The sequence below is a fragment of the Falco cherrug genome, chromosome 17, assembly GCF_023634085.1.
Source record: "Falco cherrug isolate bFalChe1 chromosome 17, bFalChe1.pri, whole genome shotgun sequence".
NCBI classification, from domain to species: Eukaryota; Metazoa; Chordata; class Aves; order Falconiformes; family Falconidae; genus Falco; species Falco cherrug.
This window is the reverse complement of record NC_073713.1, coordinates 185,815-209,020: the sequence shown is the minus strand read 5'-3', so window position 1 is coordinate 209,020 and position 23,206 is coordinate 185,815. Positions and strand designations below refer to the sequence as shown.

At 42.4% G+C, this 23,206-nt stretch overlaps 1 long non-coding RNA gene across 6 annotated transcripts in view; it reads right to left on the bottom strand.

Annotated features, from left to right (window-relative positions):
• Window positions 1–23,206, bottom strand: part of LOC114016110 (uncharacterized) — a 94,043-nt gene that overhangs the window by 55,711 nt on the left and 15,126 nt on the right. Inside the window, exons 1-2 of one of the 6 annotated variants that reach the window (XR_008735430.1) lie at window positions 7,509–11,613; window positions 7,208–7,372 (exon numbers count right to left, since the gene is read on the bottom strand). The exons of the other annotated variants lie outside the window; for them this stretch is intronic. This is a non-coding gene — a long non-coding RNA (uncharacterized LOC114016110). Of the gene's footprint in view, window positions 1–7,207; window positions 7,373–7,508; window positions 11,614–23,206 lie in introns of those variants that run through there. 6 annotated transcript variants of the gene reach the window in all.

Here is a 23,206-nt window from a genome sequence, read left to right as displayed (position 1 = left end):
CCTTATGCAGAAGTTTGGGGATCTGAGGTGCCCAAGAGGGATTCTCAAAATATCAGATTCAAGTCTCAGCTATCCAGATTGCCACCATGCATGCATGCATTCTGGGCTCTGCATAAAACACTATGACCATGGCCAATTGCATGCAAAGCCCTGGAAGCAGACCACACCATCCTCCCTTACTGCAGAAGAGCAGTGGTAAAAAGACTGAGGAAATAGAAGGAACGACTGTATCGCCTGTCTAGGCTCCCCAAACTTCAGAGAACATGCCTTAACCAGCTGGCTGTCAGCTGCTTTCTACTGTCTGGACCCACTGCACTTCCTGCTAAAGTTGTGGGAAAAAGATGGAAAGATTCAGCACACTGAGAGATGGAGCACAGCTCCCTGATGTGCTGCTTGTGGCACTCATCTAGCGAAGGGGAAACCTAGACTGCCTATACCTTCTGCAATAAATAGCAATTAAAATGTACAAACAGTCCTCAAAGCTGTAATATCAATATAAATAGTCACTGAAATAAAACGATTCACTAGTTAAATCAGTAGCACAATCACTAAAGGCGGTAGGAAGGTGAATACTCGCCTTAAGACCTTGCCTCTGCTGGTACTTCGTTATTCATGCAAAGTGGAACAGCTGTAAAGTAGGCTGGAGTTTAGCACACATTCCTGCAAGCTGGACGTGGTTCAAAATTCCTAGAGGTAGGGGAGGTAATCAAACCGAACCAGGGTGTCCCACATCTGAGGTGACTGCACAAACTCCTGAGCCACTTGATGACAAGAAGATGCTACTGTGACTACTCTTGACACTCTACCTTCATCTTGTCAAATCCAGCCTTCAAAGCTCTGCATTTCACTTTGTGAAAGCTCAAGGCAAACATACCATGTTAAGCATGAGGAGAAAAAAATGTGTGTCTGTGTGAATGATTTCCTTGGGGGGGGGGGGGGGGGCAGGGGCAATGTAGGCTTTTCTCCCTTAACCTCCTGCTTCTGCCACTGATCTCTCCGATTTCCTGCCCCCTAAAAATACCCCATTATTCACACCATCCAGGAACAAATTAATCCCACTGAAGTCAAGGGTAGTTATAAGACTTCTGAAAACTTGGTACACTTCTAATTTAGGCACCAATGAATTCAGCAGATTAACAGATGTCAATTTATTCATGCATATGGCTTCATAAAAGCAAAAGGCATTTGGACCCAGAATTCAACAGCAGCAGAACAAAGCTAGTACACCTATTATATAAGCAAGCACACACATTATTCATCAGTTCACAAGCCATGTTATCATGCTACCTACACCCATATGTGTTAGTCACTATGTTACACAGTAGGCATATGTGCATTCAATATTTAATCTGCAATAGCAATTGGGGGGACATCAATTAGACATGTGTTACATCTTTTAGAACATACATAAGCAGGGAGATGAATCTCAATGCAAAGAGAGGTATTTCAAGTCTCCAGAGGTGAAGCCCTTTACAAATGGATTGATGGGGTCAATTCACCTTTACCTACAGTCCTCCTGTAAGTCTTAAGCACTGGCAATTATGTGGTGCCCTACCATTTCTTCATGGTGGGAATTTTACCTGGTATGGATAATACCTCCCACTTCCACAGCATTAATTTTTGCCCATAGGCAAGATCCTCAGAAGTGCCATAAAGTATACAGTTACCTCATTCCTACTGTCTAATCATAATTTCAAGAGAATGAGGTAACCAATCTCACCAGCAATAAATTTATTATCATTGTTCAATCCAATTTCCCTCCTTTCTTTTCATTTATTCAGCTAAACCTGCTCACATCTATGGTCTTGTATAAATGCTACACATTTATGGCACTTCAGATAACATTACCCACAGTGGAAGGCAGCTCTGAACTCCACCTTGAGTTCCACATCTCCTGGTGAAAAGACACTAACTTGACATGAGATGTCTGCATCCAGTTACCAGCTCAAGAAAGAAGGGACATGGGTGTAAGCACTACTGCCAGTGCAGAAGCTCCTGGTAACTTCTCCAGAGTTACATATGTCACCATAAAGCTGTCTTTATGAGACATAAAGCCTCCCAGGTGTGCTTTTTCTGCAACTTCCTTCTAAGCTTGGGCAACTCTGCCGTGATCCTTAAAGAATATCTGAGCAATTCTCACAGCCTCTTGAAACCCAAGCTTTTTATTGATTTTTGCATTTCCCAGCATGCTGGAAAGCCTCAGAACTGCGTATTACCAGGGACTTTTGACAATAATACTGGGGTATTGCTCGGGGCCTGCAAAACATAGATAAACAAGTACCCTGATCCCAACAGCGAGACATACTTTCTGATAACAAGTTTAAGGTTCCTTTGGCTTTATTTCATCCTGTTACTAGAAATTTGTGTCCAAATTTCTCAGGAAGACAGAACTCAAATCCATTTAGATGTACCCACGCAGCAATAAATAAGATAATAATTAATAGGTTACTTAGATAAAGACTTTCCATCTTAGGGCAAAGGAAAATACTCATTAATTAATCATCAAGTTGGCATTGACTTATCTTTTGGCACCTACAATAAAATGTAAGTCTAAAATGAGCGGGGGGTGGCGGGGGGGGGGATGAAGAAATAAGAAGCCAACAATAGTTTTGGAAATGGATGACAAAATCCAAATGTTCTGCCTCACTGCTGCTAAATTAAGCGCAGTGTTATCAGTGCAAAGATTAAAAAAAGAGAGATTTTCCTCTGAACCTTAAGTCACACTTCTTAGCTACACAGGACATGACAGCAGTAGTGAAGACAAGAGAATTCACTCACCCTGAAAATGAGTGGCAATAAAAGGATCTGTTCAGTTATTGATTTCCCCAAACACAGCTCTATATAGCAGAAAAAGAAAAAAAGACAGTAGTTTATTGTATGCAATGGATGAAGAAGTGATCCCCCACACTCCTTCCCTTCCTAGGCACCATCCGACCCACCTTTGCCTTCCTCTGCCTTCCGCTGTTTTCCCTTGCAGGGCACAAGGCAGGGGATTATAGCCAGCCTGCCTTTTTTTTTTTTTTTTTTTTTTTTTTTTATACTAAGTGGAAGGGGCTCTAGCAAGATCCTGGCTTTAGCTGAATATTGTTCTGGGAATCATTTTAGTGTAAAAAGGATGAGAAAAATTGTTTTCCCATCTTTCATCAGAGGCTTTGAGCTACCAAACAAAGATGAAAGATCCTCACATAGAATTGCCTTTTCTCCAATTGATTTTGTTTAGCTTCCTTTTGACTAAAACTCAACTCTGAAAGAGAGAAGTCAGTTCCAGAAATACATGCATAATGTTTAACGTATGCATCAACTTGAGTATTAAGGGATGCACGGTTCTCCCATGGTTCCTCTATCTGCAGTTGAACTGTACTTTCTCTGCCTCCTGCTCTGTATGCATAATGAAAAGTCAGATAGATTCTTGTTTATTCTGTTATGATTTTCTGGGATTTTTGCAGAAGCAAAAGAGGTCTCTCAACATCTCTGTCCATATGATACAGCAATGACAGCATGGGAGACACCAAAAGGGATATTATATTTCACTCTCCTAAACTTCTTGAAAAATCATTTATTCTCCTAATCAACAGAGTGTGGGAAACCTAGGCCTCAATTTTTAAGATGCTCCAGGGCTTTCCTATTGTTTTCTATTGCTGTTGACTTTTGATAGTATTACTAATTATTACTACTACTCTGGACCATAACTGGCAGCTTCAAGTCAAACAGATCCAAATCCCATCCAAGACAAACTACCTCTGCTACAGCCTTTCTCCAAGATCTTGGGCAAGGCACGTACTCTTCTGGTACATCTGGTCCCCATCTATTAAGGTAAGATAGAAAGCACTGCTCTAGCTTGTGGTGATGCAGTGCTGTGGGATGCTTGAATACTATGGAGCTGGAAGTTATCTAAGCACTAAGAAGGAAAGAGATGCTTTGATGCTCTTGGGCTCACAAAGGAGATCTGCTGTAATATTTTCTGGATTAGATAGTTAATCCTAGTCTTTACCATTGACCTATTCTTGGTAAAATCACTCAATCAACTGATATCACCACGTATGTCCCAGATAAACCTGATGATACATTAGAAAAATATTACATCTGGCACTTTTACCCCAAATCCAGATGAGAACCAGCAAGGGAAATGGCTATACACATTTCTTCCAAAATTACAATTAATGAACAGTCAGTTCAGTTCCATGTCAAACATTTTGCAACCACCTGTGGTTGATCAAAGTAACTGTGCTCCTTCCCGCCCAGGCACAGGCAAATCACTGCCTGGTAAAGCAGGCAGTAGGATGGGTATGTGCTGTGCTCCTCCAGAAAGCCATTTTATTACCAAATGACCTGTGAATAAGGGAAGGTAGAAAGACAGCCTTAAACTATCTTTGCTTCTGCCTTTAATTCCAGATACCCTAAACTACCTTTGCCTACAATAATACCCCCCCTGGAGTCCTACTATCATCCAAGACTCTCCAGAGCCTATAAAGCCAGTGTTGCCAGAAGGCATAAAGGCACCTGATACAGGCCAGCTCTGGCAGCTGTGCAACACCTGGGAAAATCCTGGTATTCTATAAAGCCAAGTTTAAAAAGCAAAAATCAATGTATTTCTAATCAGCAGGGCTACTTAAGCACAGCACAGAGCCCACAGCTTCTCAGAAAGCCCCTACAACCCCATCCAAATGAAAGCTTCTGTAGATCCATGTACGATTCCCAATATTCTCTTTCCTTCTGTTTCCCTTTTGCCACCAAAATGATATAAAACCCAGCAATTCAGCATGTTCTGATAAAATGCACAACCCCCTCCCGAGACCTGGTCTTAGCTGCATCAAAGTCCATTCAGAGGCTGCATTTTTTTCACCAAACTTGTCCAGCCACAGTGACTCACAAATTGACAGTACGGAGAAGTAAAATGTTTCTGGATCTCTAAAGAAAGAGAGGATGCACTTTCAGGTGTCAGGTTGGGGGTTTTGTTTCACTGAATCTTGCATTCATTAATTGCATTTCAAGAATGAAGTCAGATTTCTTTTTTTTTTCTTTTTTTTTTTTTTTATTTGTAATGTGGCTGGTTATTTGATGAGTGAAGCATTAGATTTGTGAGTTGTTCTGCAAGCCAAAACATGCTCCCTTTCATTCATAACACGGAGCTGCTCTGTGTTAAACAGCCGATTATCATGAATGAAGTGGGTGTAACTTCCTTGAAATCCTCCAAAGACCTGTCAAAGCAGAGCTACTGCAGCTCAGTTTTCTCCTTGAAGTGTACAGATCATTGGTTTAATTGTTCCACACTGATCTTGAAATATGCTTTCTTGGTTCAAAGCATTAGGCAGTATCATTTTTTGAGGAGGAAAGGGGAAGGGTGGAGAAAGGTGCCTCAGGATAAGAGAGAAGAGTGGGTATGTGCCTCAACCATCAAATTTAGATTTTTCTTTAGGAATCTAAATTGAGCTTCATCCATTTAAAGTGTGTCAGACAAAACCATACAAAGCAAAGCCCTGGCCTGTTTTGCATGGATAATCAAGAGCCTCTGGCTCTTTTTTGTAAGAGGAAATGTTTAACCCTAAAAAGAGGAGGACTGATCTTATGATTAAAGTGCTGGCCAGCGGCTCAGAAAATTTAAATTTGACTCCAGGTCTGCCACTCTCCATCCTGTTTCAAACCTTTTGGTGTAGCCCCAGTGTTTCCACTTTTACAAAGGAACATGCTGATATTTCCAAACTGTGATAGTCTTTGAGCCCAGAGATGGAAAGACTACACATACATAACAAACAAACATACTACAATCTGTGTCTATAAACTCATTTAATATAAAGATATTTCTGAGGATGGCCTCTACCTTTAACAAAAAAACCTGCAGCATCTCAGCTATTCATTTTATCACACTTTAGGACAATGATGGGTGGATCTTGGCCAGTAAGAAATTGTGATAGTTGCATTGACTTTGGCAGACCCACTAGATATCTGATCCATATCGCATCTCTAACATTTTAAAAGCCTAGCAAGCTAGAGATGACTACAGGAAACTCAGTAAAGAAAACCAAAAACATGAGTACTAACACACTTACAAGGGTCAGTCTCAGGAAACACGGGGGGAAGCGGCACCAGTGGAAAGTATTAAAATTTTTGTATTTCAGATCAGATTTTCTGCTAAATTTCATTATCTCACCTACAACCAAAACAAAACCAACAAATCTTGATAGTAGTTTCATGACAACAGTTTTTACACATCTCTTGACAGCTATAACACTAACAAAGGCTGACACTTCTGAAAAAAAAAATATTTGTCCAGCATTTTGGAGATTTCAAAACTAGTAACACATTGCAGCCAGCCCCAGGGACGGTGCTGTTTCCCACTGGCTCCTGATTCCTTTATAACCTCCCTGCAATGAGGTGATACGCACCTGGATGCATTCACATTTGATTGGAGAGTGCACTCTACTGAAATGCTGTCCCCTCTCCTTCAAACTTCAGCGCAGTAGGTTAAAGGTGCCCAACAGTCGGGCACGTACTCTGCCAGCTCCATCTAAATCCACCCCTCTTCCTTGCTTGTAAGCAAATGGAAATCACAAGACCATATCCTGAGGGGTTATTCTGCTCCCATTAAAGTGATCGAGAATTTTGACACTGGTTTAAAAAGCAGCAAGAGTTGGCTGACATACAAGCAGGTCTGACAGGTTGCATTTTCATTCTCATTACTATTACGGGCATGAGGATACATTTCTATTTATCTTTAGCTGGCATTCAGTCCTGGATTTAAACTGCATCTGTGGTTGCATTGCTGTGAGATGTATCACTAGTTGTGACTCACACTGCAAAGGACACATTTGTAAACTGACCCACCATTGACAAAATCCTCTCTTTCTTCGTTTGTAGGAGGCGAGATGAGGCACAGGTTCCTTGACTGATTCATTTCCTGAGGAAATTTTTACTCTATGCATCTTTTTCAGTCCTTATTCAGTCAGAGAGTAGTGAAGTGATTAATACAAAATCCGTGCTTGACACAGAGTGGAAGGAGGATTCATTCAAATTCTTTTAAAATCAGTGCTTAATTAATTGCTTAGAAAAACAACCCATTGCCAAAAATGTGTGGGGTTGTTTTTTGGCTTTTTTTTTCTCCCCACCCCCACACCCCACACCCCCCCTCCAGTTGAGAAAGCGTTTTCAGCTGAGAAACTAATTACAGGCAACAGCACACAGTGAAATGCATGAAGGACAAATCTGGCACCTTTTGAAATCAGCTCCTCAGAAGGAAGAATTAGCAGCCTGGACAGAGATGCAGGCAACTCCAGCAATCCTGTGTCTGCTGCTTGATCTAATTCACTTACAGCCAGCTCTGGTCCTTTTCTCACCACACTGCAGAAATCCTGGGAGAGCTGGATATCTAACACCTCTGACAAACACAACAATGATCAGAAAATTAAAATTGCCAGAAATAAAAGATAACACAAAGAGAGCCCTGAGGAAACAGCAGTAAGTTTCTTGACAATTTTTATCTACCTGATTATTCATATCAAGACAGTACTAACCAAGTCCAGATCGGGATGGGGTTGTGAACAATCCCTGGGGCTTGGAAGGCTGTTCAGAACTTGGCACTCGGGATCAGGCTATTTTCTCCATCCTATTAGGGTGGACAGTGCTAGCCTACAGAATGAGGGAGAAAAATTAGTGCATGCTTCCCCTTCATTTCTTCTCCCTCTCCCTCTCTCTCTCTCTCCACGTTCTTCTCCTCTTGTCTTTTTCACTGTGAGCACTGAATGATGGGATTTTTGACATCAGAGGAAAGTCATCCTTTCTCCACTCCCCCAGCTCCTGTCCGCTTCCTCCTTATACATGTCTGTTCGTTTGCGTACTATATCCCCACTCAAAGAATGGGATCAGCTGATCCGACCACAGCTTCATCTAACTAAGCATCCTAAATCCTGCCCAAAGTAGACCAGACTGACTGGTTCATTCACCCTGGCAGCCTGCTACCAGCAAGCCTTTAAAGTGCATTTTGTAACTGCTACATAGCTGGCACCGACTATAGCAAAGTCATTGTTTAGTCAAGGTAAAGTGACCTCTGTTTACTTAGACAACTCAGCTGCCTACAGGGAGCTGATAATAATAACTGGATTTGAGATAAGTGAAAATTTGCTGGGAAACTTTCATTTTGGCTGGGCTGATGCTTACTACAATAAGCTAAATGTTTGGTCAGTTCATGCCCTTTCTCCTGCAGTTTCTTCAGCTCTTTGATTTATTATCTGCAACTGGACAGCAAATGATCCCATCCAATTTCAGCGAGTCTGTGGTAAGCCGAAGACAGATGAGAGATTTGTTCAACTAAGTATATTTTCTGATCCCCAATAAATATCCCGTTGAATACTGTAAGCTGCCAGGCACCTGCCATAAGTTGCTTCAGGTGTTAAAGAAGAGCATTGACTAAATCAGGTCTTTTTCTACATGCAGCTTCTCATTCTCCCCCTCAGATAACTCTGGGCATCAGTGCAGAAGTGCAAGTTAATTCCAGCTGCGCTCCAGGGGACGGGGAGCGGGGCTGTGCGCAGGGTCAGGATCAGGGCTGGTGCGAGCTGAGCACCACCCCGGGAACTGCGTCTGCAGTGACTCAGTCATGACCGAGTGAGTCACAGCGCTTCTTCTGCTTCCTTCTTTCTCCTGGGGGGCGGAGGTAGGAATTTCCTGCTGGCCCGTCCTCGTCCTCGTAAGTCACAACGTCCTGTTGCAGCAATACTGCTGGGAGGGTCAGCGAGTGGGAGAACTGGAGCCGCTGCCCAGCCCACCCGCTCCAGAGGAGAGATGGGGCACATTGCCCCACTCAGGCATGTACACGGGGAAGAAGGCAGAGAGAGATCACAGCAGGACCCCGGGTCCTCTCACTCCACATCATAGTTCAATTTGCAGAATAGCCCTGACACCTTCAGATACCTAACAACTTGACTGAAACAGCGTATTATCCATCCAGCAACCCAAGAACCCAATTGTCCTTTTACAAAGATATAAATTATGCTGATATAATCCAGGTAATTTCTCTGCCTTTCTTCAAAACAGCACTGTAGTGAGAGGAGAATCAAGTCCTAAATGTCTGCATGGCATCGCCTATACCTATGCATTTGAAGGTGAAATCCAAGGCATTCGGTGGAGGTTCTGGGACAAATCCAACCCTTAAATGCCACTCTGTGAAAGTCTTCCCAGCTGCCCTTCAAAAAAGTTGAACTTAATCACACTTGCAGCTAGAAGGAACTCAAAAACACGGATGGGCTGTGCCATGATAACCCTGAGAAAAGCCAACGCATATCTGTGAGAAAATGGGCCATGCATAATTAGAAAGGGAAGGAAAGTTATTAGCCTTGTGAAGGCTGCCTTCCAGAGCAGATCTAACCTATCCGCTGGTGAAAATTGGTGTTTCAAATGGTGGAAAGGAAATGAGGGATACTGGCAGAGATGGTACAAAGCAGAATTCCTGGTCACACTGCAGGGATGGTGAGACAGGCCCAAGTTTAGCTTACATCAAATGCATGTGCAGAAGTTAAAATGAGCTCAGTACACTATGGCAGTCATTCCTTCAGACTCTGCACAAAGAACTGGACTGGCTGACAGCACTGATTTACTCCACAGGCTCACCTGATACACAGCCATGTTGTACAGTGCTTAATCACTTTACTTAGAGTAACTGCTAAGTACCACACAGTGACAAATAATATTACACAATAACATTAATAGCACCTACCACAATAGGATTATATCCCTTCAACTATGCTGGTATAATTATATGACCTGCCACCAAGTGTGGCCACAGTGGGTGGGACTTTTCAACCTCTCTCTGTATATTTTCAATCATGCACCTTTACACTGGTTTAATTTCATCCCTTCTAGGGCTAACTTTGCTTTAGCTGTTGCAGGGAAAAATATTACAGTGTTCAGCCAATGAAAACATAAAGGCACATGCATGCAGGGATATCACCACTTCAGCACTGTTAAAAGCATTTTATGATACTGATACTGGAGAGGGAGTTTGTGGATAGTCAGTGAATGGATTGACTGAATGGATTTTGGCACATTTAACAAGAATGGGTTTGGGGAGAGATCAAATGTTTCCAATCTGACTTTCACATCTTATCTGGAAGTTGATGGCTCTTGGAGCATCTTTTGGAGCATTTTGTATCTGGGCATCAGACTCCTACCAAAAATTTTCACGAGAGTTCTTCTGTCTACAGATAGAGGTATAATCAAATGCAAGACAAGGAAATTAAAGCTAAGTAGATTTTGAGCAAAAATAAGATACTTGTTTTTAACAGCCAAAGGCCATTAACCCCTGAAAGCACTTCTGAAGGACAGTGGGTGGTTTTTCATCACTCAAGTGTTTTAAAATCAAGGACAGGTATTTTTTATCTAGACAGACCCAGTTCAAACAGGGAAGTCTTATGGCCAGCATCACGTGGAAGGTCAGAGCAGACTCTGCTGAGGATTCTGGCTGCCTCCATACCCTACCCAGCCATTTACCTACTGACTGCTCAGTGCTGTTCTTGCAGTACATAGCTTTGTTGTTCACAGTCAGTCTGTTTCCCCACGGATGACCAGACCTGACCCTGCTTAGATTACAAAAGCTAAAGGGTTCAGAAGTGAGGAAAACAGGAAATCCAAACAGTGAAAATCTCAGCAATAACGTTTCCTAACAAAGACCTTCAGATCTCACTCTTGGCCAACAGCTGTATTCGTGATGTCCAAAAAGGATGATGTTTAGTGTGGTGAAGACTGTCTTTCTGCCTTTTATTTTTATCTTGTTGGTTTTTTTTTTTCCTGTACTGTGACATTTTCCTCCTTGTTCAAATCTTGGTCATAAATGAGGGTGCTAATCCAGACCTAAGAAAACATACATGAACACATGTAACCCATACGGTTCAATTACATGGGCTCATAGGATGGAATTTTCCCTACAGAAAACCAAACCAATACCCATGCACCACTTACGTTCCCCTTTGGGCCACAAAATGGGATTGAATGTTGCAGAGGCTTTTTATGTCAAAAGAATTGAAATGAGGTGACCTGTAGCTTCATTTATTGCACCACCAAGTCTGGGGCTGCAAAGCAACTCAAAGCGTTATCCTGTGGGGAAGCATGAACAATAGCTGAAGAGTAAGGAAAGCTTAATTGTGAAGAAAAATATCATGCTTGTTTGCCTTACTGCTTCTGCATTTTAAACCTTACCGGAATTTCTTTCCTGACCTAATATATATATATGCAAATCACAGGTATGGCTGTGATAGTCATGTGAGCTCTGTGGGCCAAATCTGTGGGTGGCATAAACTGGTGTAGCTCCTCTGCCATTGGGTCATAAGTGAAGACCTTGTCCTAGGTCTTTACAGAGACCGTTACAGAAATTTAAGGAGGTTGAAGAGGCATGTTAAGGTCTGGTTGTTTTGCATTCAAATTTTAAATTTCATCCAGCTTTTTAGGTAAAAATTGACTTCCCTGGCTGGCAGCACGGGGCAGGTTTTTGCCATTGCACTGCCATCTAGTGCTGCGAGTTTGCAAGGCAAAGTAGCTGGCAAAAGATGGCTGACCAACAGCAAGTGCCCGAGTCAAGTTCTGAGAGTCCAGAATTAACCTAAATTCTATTATACAAAAAGAATTGCAGAAGGCACACCCATTGGTGGCCCTCAACCATTTACAGGAAAGATAAGCATTATGGTATGTAAGATAACAGAACACTTACAATAGCAGGGGTTGCATAGAAGCTCATTCATTATCCAGCTGTTACACATGGCAGGGGACATTCAGAACATGCAGGTTTGCAACTACAAGTCTCAAAGTCCAGCTGCTCAGCTGATACAAGCTGCTATGGCTCTACCAATTTATAACTGCCAAGACTGTGTTTAAGCAAAGCCTGCACAGAAGTTTTTCACAAGAATGACACTCTTGCAAGTGCTTGAATGCCTTTGGCCATGCTTGTTCCAGGTTTACTGGATACGCTCCTCATCATAACTCCCTTCTGCATTGTATCAGACAATCTGGGCCAAATTTATTCTCTTTGTAATTGATTTCAGTAGTTCCCACCATGGACCACTTTGATAGCCTCTACTCACAGCCATTACCATGGTCAATCAGCATCCAAAAAGGATTTACTAAGCAAGCATGTCATATTGCTTACAGAAATTCCTCCTTATAATCCCCATGCTCAAGGACTTGACAGCAAAGTTAAGGCTTAACATATGAACCTGAAATTAACTGACCTTTATGAGTTAAAATCACAGTCCTAATGTTTTACTCATCTTGAGAATATTTGCCCTCAGTGGTATGTGTATCAGAGGGCGTGAAAGTGAGAGTGTCTTGAGTTTAACAATTGTTCATACTTATAGTGGATGAATCATATGATAACACCACAGCAACATCCTGTATAATTGTTGGGAGCCTCTATTTCTGGCAGTGTGTCCCTACTCTGTCTCATGAGCAAATGTTATTTGTGCTTTACTATCTAAAACCAAAACCAAACAAAATTATACAACGGGACACTATTTTGCAGGCACCAGCCAAAATCACAAATGCCTAATTGAGCCTCCAGTTACCCACTTCAATGATGAAGTTAATAGGGCTGAGATGGATATCTCCGTTCTTCATCTGATTAGTACATGAGCAACTCTCCGCATGGGAGTAACAATATTTGTGTTTCCTTAGCCACAATTGAACTCAGTGGGACTATCACACACGTAAAGATCTGGGACACTGCTTGTGAGGCAGTGGGTGCTAAGGGAACAAGCACTGTGTTGCAGGTCAGGAGATTTGTGCTTTCCTTCTGGATGGCTACAAGCAAGTCACTCCTCCCTTTTCTCCCCTCCCTTCTGTCTCTTCAGACCTACAGTCTGGAGGCTTCACTGCTCTTTGAGCAACAGAGATACACACCAAGAAGACACCCAACTCGCTTTGCCAACCCAAACACAGACCTGCCTGTGGAAAGCAAAACACAACATGGCAGGCAATGCCAGAGCATCACAGCCAGTCACAGATTTCAAGCAAACTCCCCAGCACACAGTAAAAATACCAAGTATCAGTACCATCCCTAGAACAAAAAGGCATCGATTCAGCTTGGAACCCCTGTGCTGGAGTTTCAAATGTACACCGCTATGCCCTAAACACTGCATCTGCCTGTGGCTGTGGCACTGGGGGCTACAGCAGTAACATACTCAGCCCCTTTGGGGTGCATGTGTGGCTGCTGTCATGCATTCCTCCGGTGGGAAATGTTTGCTGTAGGTACTCTTGCAATACGCACACTTAGGGCAGAGGCCAGCTCTTGTTTGCATTCATAAGGTGATGGCAGGATTTTGGCCCCTGCTTTGTGACTCTGGTTCTGAAGCACTAATGAAACACAACACACTGGCAAAGTAGCTAAGTTTTATCAGCAGTCACAGAAGCTTCAAGGGAACTGTGGTTGAAACACCCTGGGAAAAATCAGGCTAATGGTGTAAAAAACCTTTTTGTGTGGAATAAGACTAGGAAAAACCTCTAAATCCTGTAAAACTATCAATCAAAAATTTCAGAACATTTTTTTTTCTCATTAGAATAAGCTTTTGCTTTGACATTTACTGGCTCTACTATTATATTTTCATATATTAAATAAAAATTCAATATCGACATAGAATCTTTTAAATCCTTCTACAGTAAATACGTATTTTTAAAAATCATAACTATTTTGATGAAATGGTAGATTCTGTTCCAATGTATTTTTTTTCCTGAAGGAGGAGAGGGACAGGCAGAGGAAAAGCTTCCTCCAGAGAATTTCAAACTATGGGCCAGTTTCTGAAAACAACTACATTTGAAATCCTTTGCAAGAACTATCTACTGTTTAGCTCTAAAATAACATATTTCTAAAATGCCACCCAAGTTCGCTAAATTATTACCCTTATTATTTTTTCATTTTCATTGGCAATGGTTACATTCAGTGTTTTAACCACTACTTGCAGTAGAAATTTATAGAATATTCATGCTAATAAGAATGAGATTTTTAAAACAATCTAGGGGATTAGCCACATCTTCCATTAAAACTAAAGTACCCTTGACTGCTTTACATTCTCATGACACTAATTTTAAGAAAGTCTATTTAAAATTAACATAGAAGTGGGCCAATATTAGGGTGTGGGGTCTGAAACCCTTTTCTTTGCAGTGGAAGCAGATGGGAATTTCTTCGTGTGCAGCACCCAAAAGGCACTGCTCTGGATTCTGAAGAGACTTTACATTATTTAATTGTGTCAAAAAAAAATCCAAACCAACCAAACATAAAAAAACCAACAAAAACCAAAAACCAAAACAAACCAAAACAATGGGTCAAACTAAAATAAAACAAATCAGCAAATGAGAACATCAGCAACAGAAAGCAGAAACACTTTATGAGGTCACATTTACTATTTTGGCTTTAAATCTTTGGATCACTCGCTCACGTTTTGCTGCTTTCAAATCCCAAACCTTAATCTGAACCTGCGAATAACACAACCCCAAATTCAGACCCGCCTCCCCGGGCCAACAGTTTCAACAAACCCCTCACTGCAGGACTGGCCAGCCTGAGCATTCCTTGCTACAATGTAAGAAAAAAACCCGTCAAATTAAAAAAATATCTTCACCGCGGCCTCCTCATTTCCTGGCTGCAGCCAAAGCCGGAAATGGCCACGTTTCCTGAGCAAGGCCGCTCTCCGGGGAGCGTCCGTCTGCCAGCGACGGGATGCCAGGGCTGGACGGAGGCGTCTCGGTGGATCTCAACTCTGAGCTGGAATCGCAGCACCGCAATTCATACTTAGCAAGGGACACCTAGGAAGATAAGGCAACAGGCGAGGGAGGGAAAGTGGGAGGAGATGTACGTAGCAAAACAAGATGGGAATATAAAAACGTGTTTAAGGAAAAAAAAAAAAAAAAAAGAAAGAACGAACAAAGAGAGGGAGCAAGACAGAGGAGAGTGTAACCAACAGCAGAGACTGTGCTCGGTGAAATCAGATGTAACTCCATAGCCCCCTACATTTTAAAGGACAGCCTCTTGGTCTATGCACTGTATACAGGGCATCTATTTGGTCCTAATTACTTTGAAAGGGGTATTTTCCTGCAAAGCACAGTCACGTTCAACAAGAAAAGCAATTTATTAAGACAACATGAAGGCTTGGTTTTAGCAGAGTGGGGAGGGATTTAATAGCCCAGAGGGAGGTGGGGAAAGATGGATGAACGCAGATTACTTCTGAAGAACTCTGCAAATAGGTGGAGCGATTCACAATCCAATAAACCTCACAGGGAAAACCTTATGTTTCCTTCCTGCATTGGAAATCCATTCTTCCTTGGCTCTTTGTGGCTGGGAAAGCCTCTAATTATCCAGAGAGATGTAAAATCCAAAACAGTCCATACACCTTTCAGGTAGTCATCTTAGATTGCTTTTGTCAACAGAGAAGCTAAACAGCATTTCAGAGTTTTTACCACTTTTACCACCATTATCTTTGCAATGTCTATGGGTCGAGAGTGCTCATTATTAAAGAGGCTGAGAGACAGCTTGAGTCATATTCAACTTGTAGCTCTGACCATCTCAAAGTTGGGTGTTAGTTCTCATCTAATGGTTTAGGTGCTTTATATCACAAATAAAGTGATACAGGCACCTGTGGGGGTAAATCAACCAACCCTTAAGCAGACAGAAATGATGGACGCTGCCAGTTATTCCCCAGAGTGGTAGCTTGGTCTAGAGATCTGGATTTTAGCTGATGGAACTTAGTCAAGAGAAACCTCACTCACAGAGGCAGTTTAAGGAAAAATAATAATAAAAAAATACCTAGAATGGCCTAACTCCCACTGTAACTAAATAATAATCCAAAAAATGGCCATCAGTGACCGAAGGTCACACAATGAGTTTGCAGCCACAAACCACAAATTCCTGACAGTCAGTCTACTAAGAAGGAGGCTTGGACTTGGCCTCCGCATCATCCTACGAAGAGCATGTCAGTTGATAAAACTGTACCATGTTTAATTGTTGAAAATAGCACCTCAATCTGACCAATATATAACCCAACCAATCTGCTGAGCCTTCACAATTTTTATCCACAAAACATCTTTGCTTTGGTAATTATCAATCACCCTTATACAGAAAGGTTCCTCCATTTTTTTTTAACTACTCAATCCTTTGAGAGACAGATGAATTTTAATGATTTAGATTATTAACCTAAAGGTTGTTCCAGACTGGGAGGAACAGAATTAATCATTATTATTATTATTTATAATTATTTAACATAGAGGAGAAAAATATCACCTTAAATGTCATCATGATGCTTTTTAATTGCCTCAGATGAAATTCAGAATAATCATTACTCTCTAAATGCATACAGATCTAATTTTAAATACCCTAAGATGCTGGATATTTATCTGGAAAATGCAAAGAATGCATATTCATTACTGTATAGGGAGTTACAAAGACAGAAAATAATTGATCAACCATTTACTGAAAATTAATTCTTTTCCCAATCCACAACTGGGCTGGTAATCTGACACGAAGCTGAAAAACAAGCTGAGCCAGGTGATTTTTCTTATTCATTCATTCCAGCACTTTAGTATGTATCCTTTATGAGGAGGTATGTTTGATGGATGTGTAAGAACATAATTTTGTGTGGCTATGATTTATAATACATACGTTGTGGATTTATCTGCATTTAGAATGGTCACACTAGGGGATGCCCAGCATATGGGGAAGTTCAGTGTATGAGGAATACTGGTACCCAGGCACTTGTGGAGAGTATCAATACACAGGAAATATATGAGACTTGATAGTTTCAAAGGATTTTTTGTTGTTGTTTTAGCTTGGTTTGGTTTGTGTGTGTGTGTCTGTGTGTCTGTGTGTGGGCATGTGCATGTGTGTGCGTGCGTGCGTGTGTGTGTTCACATCGCTACTTCATAGAGATGCAAATGAATGCAAAAATGCAGGTTTTGGGATGAAGGACAACTAACTTTGTGTAGGGCCAGCATCTCACGGGAATGAATAGCATAAAAGTGGGACATGGGATATGGGATGACCCAGGGAGGATCCAGACCCATGCTTGTACAAACACACCATAACTTAGTGATGATGAACCCAATATGAGTTACTATCAAATTTAAGTGGAAATGGAAATTGTGTTTTATTTCCACGATGGAAAGACAGTCTGTTGTAAAAAAAGCCTCAGAAAACAAACACAAAGAATTAAGCAATCATCTCATGTTTTAAGATAATGGCAAGCTTAGAGCATAAAGACAGTCATGCCAGTAATTCTGACTCCACTGAGCTGATGCTTTGGGAGTTTTACATTGCAACCAGGTGTGGATGCAGGACCATGAAACCGAATTAATTTGGAAATGCTGTCACCAGCTGAGCTAGCAACACAAGCAATAGTTTGTATGGAGTTAGAAAAGAACAGTCATTATTAAATGGGGTTGATGCTGAATTTTTGGTACTAAGGAGCATTAGGCTGTACCAGATAGACAGGGAAAAGACCTTATTTGTTCAGAGAAACAACTTGATATCCTCCTCAGAATCCCCAGACAAACTCCAGCACCTTTGAAGACACAGTCAGCATCTGATTCACTGGCTCTGATGCTACCCTTTGAGCCACCTATAAAGCCATCCATAAAATCTGTCTCCAATGTGAGGGGGATCAGAGGTCCCAGGCTACAGCAACACAGACAAGGAAGAGCTGAAATCATCAAGCAGGGTCCATAACTACTGCTTCAATGACAGCCTTGCCACCAGGCTCCAGGTGCAGAAACATCACTGCTATCGCCCAGGCCACCCTGTTAATTCCTGCAGGTAGCGAGAGTCGGGGGTCAGTTTGTAACATCATCGAGTAACCACGGAGTTCTCCCACAGCAAGACAGTCTCCAACGACACATTGCGGTACCTTACACCATTGTACCCACTGGCTATAAGAATGCACTTGATGACAGCATCTCTGCACTTGAAGGAATAGCCTTCTTTCTGATAGGAAACCTTCTACAGTAAATAACAGTTACATATAAACAAAACTAGAAAGAAAGAGATATCAGGTTCCCCTGTAAATTAGTAAAGGATCCAATAGTCTAGTGCCAGGTGAGAGGGTAATCGACTCCACAACAGAAAAGCTCCTGGTTTTGCAGTAGTTCCAGTAGGTACCCTACATCTTGCCCTGGTCTGCCTTACTCAATACTTCATTTTCCAAAGCCCTTTGTTTTCTAAGCTGTGTTAGATCAAGGCCTCCCCATTTCCCATCACATACATGTCTCTGTGCCCCTGCTGCTGCTATCAGAGCTGGGACATAGGCACTCCGAGTGCCTCTTCTCGGGGAAACATTTGCATTTTCATTGGCACAGGTACAGCATTCAGAATTCTTTCAGGCCAGGCCAATTAAAACAAGCTGAAAACTGCTGAGTGAAGCAGTTTCAGCAAGGATCTGCTTACATTCCCCCTCTGAGAAAAGCAGGGGGCCCACTTTCTGTAACTCTCTCCCTCTCTGCACAGCGTGGGTTTTGCTTTTTTCCCCTTTTTCTTTTTTTCTTTTCTTTTTAAGGTGGAATAACTTGTGTCCTTTACACAGTGGCTCTAAGAGATGGATGGCAGAACTTGGGAATGCAGCTTCATTTTAAAACCAGAGCCCAGTCTATAATACCAAATTGAGGCATGGGATAAAAGGAAAAAAAAAGGGGGGGGGGGGTGGGGGACGGACCCAGAAAACCTCAACCAAACACCAACCCAAAACCTGGTAACTCTCCACAGATCAACACACTTTACCTCCTTCACAAACCTTGCATGGTATTTTCTTAAAAAGGAATAGAGCCACATAATTAGCAATCAGTTGAAGCCTAAGGCTTTTCTACCACCGCAAGAGTCTATTCAATGCCTACTGGCTCTGCTAACACACTCTTAATACTCTTGGGTTTCTTTTTGGACAGCCTCTTTCAAACCTCAGATGTGTTGTAAATGCATACTGACAGGTTGAAAGATACCATTTTTAGACCCCTGAGCAGAAAAAAAATCCCATCCTACTAGTGCTGTTTTCTTTTATGATAATCCTCAAGTGCTAGAACAAGGCACGAGGTTCTAGGAACAATGAACTACCTCAGAGGGTCCCAGGGAAGGAAGGACATGCTCCAAAGGCTCAGGTTTCTGCGCAACACCTGTTATCTCAGGAGGCTGGCAAAAACCTGCTAATGGCAGCAGCCTTAGCAGAGCCCAGAGCTCTGCTAGTCACAGTGGCCACTCTTCCAAACACCAGCATGCCAGGACCCAGTGTCAAATAACTACCACAGAGAAAACACCTGCAAATGCCCTTGCATCAATCTGAGGAAAAATGGGCTAATCCAGCAGAACAAACCACAGCACATGGATTTGCATTTGTTTTCATCTCTGAGAATGAGGCTGTGTCAGTCTTAGACTCAGCCTGAATTGATGTGAAACATGTATTGCATGTAAAATTTGGATCCATTTGGAGCTGATCTGGATTTCAAACAACCACAGCACCAAGAGGAATCTGAATCAAAATTTCTTTCTACCCACTTCCACTTAAAATTATCTCACCTTGACAAATAAGCACTGGGGTTACACAGCAACCTACACAATACAGTTCCCATCGATGCCTGTACACTCAGGAGTTGCTACAGTACAACTAGAAACTAAATCGTAATGCAACATTGACAGGTCATCTGCTCACCTAATCATCACAGCATTACTACTACGTTAATAAGAGAAGCATAGAAGAAGCAAAACAGGTGACAGCTGGAGTAAACAGTGAAAGATTTGAGACAACAGAAATACCAGATTTCTTAGATCATCCCTGAGAGAAGACAATTCTCTTCTGTCCTTTTCTATTTGCTTTCAGAGCCCTGTTCTAGGAATGAGCTGGCCCAAGAGACTAGGAAACTAGGACATCATGACTATTCTGGATCAAAATCCTTTTCTTTCTCAAATGCTGCCAGGATGACCTCTTCGGTGACCTCAAGCAGCTCAACTTGTCACCTGCTACACAGGTGACTACAAAGGCCATTTATTGATTTAATTAGGGCAGACAAAGAAAAGACATAATCGATCCCTGAAGTACATGGAACATGCAATGAGTATCCTCTGATTTCAGCTCTACCTGTTGAGAAAATGTGGGATTATTGATCTTTAAAACTGTGAGCAGAACCCCAACTTTAATAATAACAGGTAACAGTATCTGACATTCCCATGGCAACTTTTATGTTGGAGTGTCCTGAAGTACTTGAAAAGACACACAGCTATGCACCTCTGCTTCCTGTCCTGCTTTACAGCTCCACCTCCACAATGGCCTCTCTTCTCAAATAACCTGCAGGTTGAAACAACCCCCATACCTTTTATCCAAAAGCAGTAATGTTTTTTATCTTTTAGAGATCGTTCTTGCCTTCTTTTCCTCACCAAGGAACCTCATTTAGTCTCCATTTTGACTCACCTCCCCACAGAAAAAGCAAACAATAACAAGCAAACATATATTAAAATATCCTCCATGCAGAGAACTCCTCTTAAGGCATAAGCAAGGACTGCACTGAACGGGTCACATTCAACAGAAATTCAGGTACTAAAGGAAATAATATAAAGAAAATCTTTTCAACTGAGCAATCTTGGTGGGCCAAAGTTACCACCCACCTGGGGCACTTGGCCTTCTAGTGACATTTGCCAAGGGCATCACCCATGTTGGGATTCCCCCAGTTGTGCCCTCCCAGGGAACCTTCCTTTCTGGCCCTCAGGGGAACACACACACACATGCGCGCACACACACACAAAAAAAAAAAAAAGAAAAAAAAAAAAAGGGGGGATCAGGAAACACTCACTTGGTCATCTCCTGAGCAATTCCCAAGATGCAAATGAGCCTAGGCTTCCTGCTGTCCCCTCAAATATGTTACTTTCCACTCCCACCTTTCTTCCTCCTACTTATCTCCCTCCCCCTTGCCTTCTGAGGCTGACTGAGTCAACTAGTCCAGATTAGATGCCAAGCAATGCAGTCTCTGCACAAAGATTCAACTCCCACTGACAGACTAGAGAGATAAAAGCAGTCTAGTTAAACACTGTCCAGAGACAGCACAGGGAAAGCTGGGCTCCCAGTGGCTGACTGGGTGACGTCCTGAACTGGTGACACTCCAGCAACTGAACTGCAAGTACTAGAGGAATAAAGACTTCTTTCTGGTGCCTATGCTTAAATGCAAATGAAATGGGTTAAATTTTCCAAAATATCCACTATCTGGAGACAAGATTGACTGATGAAAACCCTTGTTCAGGTATCAAAGACCTGCTGCTCAGAGGTGCAATGAAGCAGCCCTCTCATTTACACCACTTCACTGGGACCAGGTGCTCCCAGGCAGATAATGACAAACACTATGCCAGGTCCAGGAACACCCGAATTCCCTTGCTATTGATATAGTCATATGCAAGTGCACCTTTATCCCGTGCTAACAAAACCATTTCCCTTGCCATTGAAATGTAAGAATTTCTACAATGCAAAATGAAGCCCATCTAACAATGCACGTGAAGAGCACACAAAACCGTGGTGCCCCTGTAACCATCTGAACCTACGCAGAGAATCTGTGGAAGTTTGGAAGGTAATGTCCCATGGGAAAGGTGGACAGAGCCTACCTCTGCAAAACTTGCTGTAACACCACATACTGTGGGTAGGCAGATTTGCCAATCTGCAGTCGTGCTATTCAGTCTACCCTTGTAATGCTCTCCTGTCATTTCCAATGGTATTGTTTGCCCCTTGAATGATACACAGAACATCATGGCATTTATTGGGGTAAACAGTTCAGTGCAAAGTGCCTGTCCCACCTGTGGACCTCTAAATGACCCTGAATGCAGAGGTACAGAAAAACTTTCAACATTCACTTGGCCCATCTCTGGTTACACGGTAGGAAACGAAGTTGACACAGCAATATAAACATTATTACTGACAATGTTAAGATAGACAGTGGGTGCAGGTCAGGCCATATATCTGGGCGATACTCTCTAACAGTCACCATCATATTTATCTCTGGCTTCTTCAGAGCCAGTTTTAGTAGTTGGAGACAGAGCACACGAAAGGACTATTCCGTGTAATCCATGATCTGAAATAAAACAGATGCATCGTGGAAGTTTGCAAACTCCCCAGCACAGAAGGTTGGCAGATCTCTGCTCCACAACTAGGCCCCATCTTCTTGGCAGCATCAGGAGCCCTTCCATAGCTCTGGTGCCAGTGGTACTGCTCACACTGTTTAGATGAAGGACTGTCTGGAGGACAAAGCACTTAGCTTGGCAGTTAACAGGTAAACCAAAACTCAGAGGCCACCTGAGCTTTTAAACACTTCCACAGATTTTGGCTGGTAAGGGTTCTTTTGCTTTTTCTACTGTTCTGGCAAATTACTAGGCAGAATGGGAAAGCACATTGGAGTAAACCCTATCATCTGACTTGCTGGTAGTTTTACTCTATGTAAAAAAACCTGAGTAGTCAAGGTGCAACAAATGTCTATAGATGTGAGGTTTCAGAGACGTGTGGCGTGAAGCAATTTTGAAGATCTAGTAAAAAAGGGTGCAGTAAATCAGGTATAAGACCAAGGACTGATCTGAACAAGGTCAGTTTTCTATCTGGAAAGCATAAGGGAAGATTCAAGTGCTTTAAGTGGAGAAAAAAGCCCCCAAAACATCCCAGTTTGAAATGAATTTTGTACCCAATTTAAGACCAATCCAAAATGCTTTTGTTCATAGCTGGCATTTCAGGAGTGAGTGCAACCAAAGGCACCTGGTCTGGTTTTATGGACTGAAGTGCTTTTGGAAAGGAATCAGATATGATTTGGACGAAAACAATGGAGGCCCAGACAGAGAGGCTGCCCTGGGAGAGTATACCAGCTGTCTGCTCAGTTTCAAACCTCTAATCATGTTCTTGGAGAGAAAGCAAGGGGACCTGTTAGGGGTTGCTGCGCTCTGTGCTCGGGGCCAGGTCCAGACGGTGGAGCCAGCGAGCGTGAGTCCTCCCCATACAGAAGCAGCTCCATCGCCTCTTACAATTCTGGCAGAGCACAACAACAAATGAGGCTGAGTCTCTGAACAGACACCAAGGGCTGGGAACGAGGCAGCGGGATTAAAACCAGCAGCATGAGCAAAGATGAAATACTGGAACTCAGGGCAACGACGAGAGGAAGCTTGGCAGTGCCTGGATAGGCAAAGCACCTGCTGGCATCGAGAGGGCAGGATTGCTTTGAGTAGGCAATAGGTCCCACCACCAGCCAGCAT